General features: G+C 35.0%; 1 non-coding gene across 1 annotated transcript; it reads right to left on the bottom strand.

Annotated features, from left to right (window-relative positions):
* Positions 1-3,146: 3,146 nt before the first annotated feature.
* Positions 3,147-3,253, bottom strand: LOC112536049. Its single transcript, XR_003080116.1, has one exon. It is a non-coding gene; the product is annotated as a small nucleolar RNA R71 (small nucleolar RNA).
* Between the last annotated feature and the right edge of the window lie 295 nt (positions 3,254-3,548).

The raw sequence follows: 3,548 nt of genomic DNA, 5'->3' as shown, positions 1-3,548 counted from the left end.
ATATTTATGAATATCAGAAAACAACCATGTACAAGGGATATATTCGTGAGTATGAGAAAGCATCCCAGTAAAAGAAGTATATTTAAGAATATGAGAAAACAACCCTCTAAGAATGATAGATTTACGAGTATGAGAAAATAACCCTGTAAAGGGGGTATATTTATTAATATGGGAAAATAACTCCGGAAGATGAGTATATTTGTGAGAATGAGAAAACAACCTCGTAAAACGAGTATTTTTATGAATATGAGAAAACAACCCCATAAGAGGGGTATATTTTTTTATGAGAAAATAACCCTATAAAAGGGGTATGTTTGTTAATATGAGAAAACAGACCTGTAAGAGGGGTATATTTATAAATATTAGAAACTAATCCCGCAACAGGGGTATCTTTATAAGTATGAGTAAACAACCGCGTAAAAGGGGTATATTTATGAGTATGAGAACATAAGCGAGTGAGAATGGTACATTTGTAAGTATGAGAAAACAACCCTGTAAAAGGTGTATATATTTTATTTTGAGAAAAAAATCCCGTAAGAGGGGTATATTTATAAATATTAAAACAACAACCCTGTAAGGGGGTTATATTTGTGAGTGTGAGATACCAATTCCGTAAAGAGGGTATATATTTGTGAGTATGAGATACCAACCCTATAAAAGTGGTATAGTTATGAATATTAGAAAACAACCCCATATGTGGGTTATAGTTATGAGCATAAAAGAACAACCTTTTAAAAGGGGTATCTTTTTTAATATGCAAAAACAACCTCGTAAGAGGGGTATATTTGTAAATATTAGAAAAAAACCCCATAAGAGGGACATACTTGTGAGTATGAGAAAACAACCCCGAAAAAGGGGTTGATTTATGAATATGAGAAAACAACCCCGTCCAATGGGTATATTTGTGACTATGAGAAAGCAACCCCACAAAAAGAGTATATTTATGACTGAGATTACAACGTTGTAAGATGGTTATATTTATGAGTATGAAAAGAAAACCTTTGTTAATTCACGAAAATAATCCCGTAAGAGGAGTATATTTGTAAATATTAGAAAACAACCTCGGAATAAGGGTATATTTGTGAGTATGAGTAAATAAACCCATAAAAGGGGTATATCGTTGATATAAGAAACAACCCTGTATGTAGGGTACATATGTGAGTATGAGAAAACAACCCTGTAAAATGGGTATATATGTGAGTGTGAGAAAACAACCCCATAAAAGGGGAATATTTATTAAAATGAGAAATCAACTCCGTAAGAGAAGTATATTTGTAAATATAAGAAAACTACCCTGTAAGAGCAGTATGTTTGTGCGTATGAGAAAACAACCTCGAAAAAAGGTATATTTATGGATATGTAGGAGGGGTATATTTGAGAGTATGAGAAAGCAATCACATAAAAAAAGGATATTTTTATGAATATGAGATAACAACCCAGGAAAAGAGGTATAATTTGACTATGAGAAAACAACCTCGTAAAATGGGGTATGTTTTTGAGTCTGAGAAAACAACCTTGGAAGATCATTTCATCAATTGAAGGAAGGATTACACTTGTTTTAACATCGAATTGAAGATCAAGACAAGATTTGGTAGCATTCAAGAGGCAAATTAAGGTTTGCTATTCTAAATTGGAAATTTAGGGTTTCTCATCCAACTTGAAGAAGAAGGGTGTACATGCCTTAAATTTACTTTTATGAATCTATTCTTTATTTTGTGATTCTTTTAAATTGTCAAACCCAATTGGGGTTCCTATGTTGTTGGATTGACTTTAATGTTATGAGATTTTGATTGTCAATTCTTGATTCTTCTTGCTTTCATTATTAATAAGAAGTCACTTTATTCATGAGACGTTGTGAATTGTGGTATTTAGATTTCTTTATGTAATTGAGAAATTCGTTTAGTAATTAGAAATTTGAATAGCATGAATTGGTTAATAATCACTTAGAGATAAAGGTAATTGACTAGTTGGATTAAGAATTAACAAAACTTAATAGAGGCGGGTTAAACCTTAATGCTAATCGAATAATCGATCGTTAGGAAGAGATTTCAACTTTAGGTTATTAGGTTTAGGAATTCGGTTATCTCGAGAGGGAGACTGAATTCAGTTAAGACTTCGTCCACAGGTAATTGCAATTGATAATCAATTTAATCTCTATCTTCACTAAAATATACTTAACTTAGGTCCACTAGGGTTTGCTTTTTCCTTCGAGAGTTTTCCTAAATCCTTTCAGATTATTTGACATTAAATTAAGTGTTTATTCATATTTAATCATAGTATAACACTTCATTGATTTGTTTAGGTTAGATAACATAAGGCGCTACAGTAGGTCTAGGATCACCCTTTCCCGAGAATACAACCTTGATACTCACCATTTGTGCTAGTCTGCATCAATAGGTTCATTGCCTTAAATTGTAGCTACATAAAAAGCTATCAAGTTTTTGGCGCCATTGCCGGGGAATCTTTTTATGTGAACTAGAGCGAACTTATGTTTTTGTTAATTTAGCCATATTTATTTTTCTGCCTTTATTTTGCTTTATTTTATTCTTTCATTGTTTTTAACTACTTTTGTTCTTCAGTCGCTACATTCCATTCGTAGGTAGTTTATGACCAAGAGCTCAAACTCTAATCTTATAGAGCTTTTGTCTAATCCAGAATGATCCCTCAAACTTTTAAGGAAGCGTTGGCAATTAGAAGAGGAGGAGATTAAGGTTGAGTCACCTGTTGATAAACCAAAAGCGATGGAGAATCACAACGGAAATGCCGCGGTGGACGGCAACAGAATGATGTACGAGTTTGCTAGACCATCATTGGATGGGACACAAACGAGTATACTCAGATTGACGGTGGCAGCTAACAATTTCGAGATAAAGCCAAATGTGATCCAGATGGTACAATAAAGTGTACAGTTTGAGGGGCTACCAAGCGAGGATCCAAATGCCCATATAGCTAATTTTTTGGAGATATGCGACACTTTCAAGATAAATGGAACTACCAATGATGCCATCCGGTTGAGATTATTTCCATTTTCTTTAAGGGATAGAGCAAAGAGATGGCTGCAGTCCTTTCCACTGCACACTATTACAACCTGGAAATCTTTAGCTGAAACATTTCTTTACAAGTATTTTCCTCTAGTTAAAACTGCTAAATTGAGAAATGACATTTCTTCTTTTGTGCAAATGGACGACGAGAGCATGTACGATGCCTGGGAGAGGTATAAGGACTTGTTGAGATGTTGTCCACACTACGGTATACCAATATGGATGCAGGTTCAGACCTTTTACAACGGTTTGAACCTTGCTATGAGGCAAATGGTGGACGCTGCAGCAGGTGGAGTTTTAAACAGCAAGACGTCGGAGTAGGCACAGAACCTGATAGAGCAGATGGCCATGAACAACTACCAATGGCAATCCTCTAGGAGTCGGCCGGTCAAACAAGGAATGGTCAACCAGTTAGACTCACAGCAGCCTTGGTAGCTCAAGTGGAGCTTCTGACTAAGAAGTTAGACCAGCTTCAGATGCCGGTTCATGCAGCCCAAATAAGCTATG

Source organism: Ricinus communis, chromosome 4, assembly GCF_019578655.1.
Source record: "Ricinus communis isolate WT05 ecotype wild-type chromosome 4, ASM1957865v1, whole genome shotgun sequence".
In the NCBI taxonomy this organism is placed as follows: Eukaryota; Viridiplantae; Streptophyta; class Magnoliopsida; order Malpighiales; family Euphorbiaceae; genus Ricinus; species Ricinus communis.
This window is presented reverse-complemented; position numbering and strand designations above follow the sequence as displayed.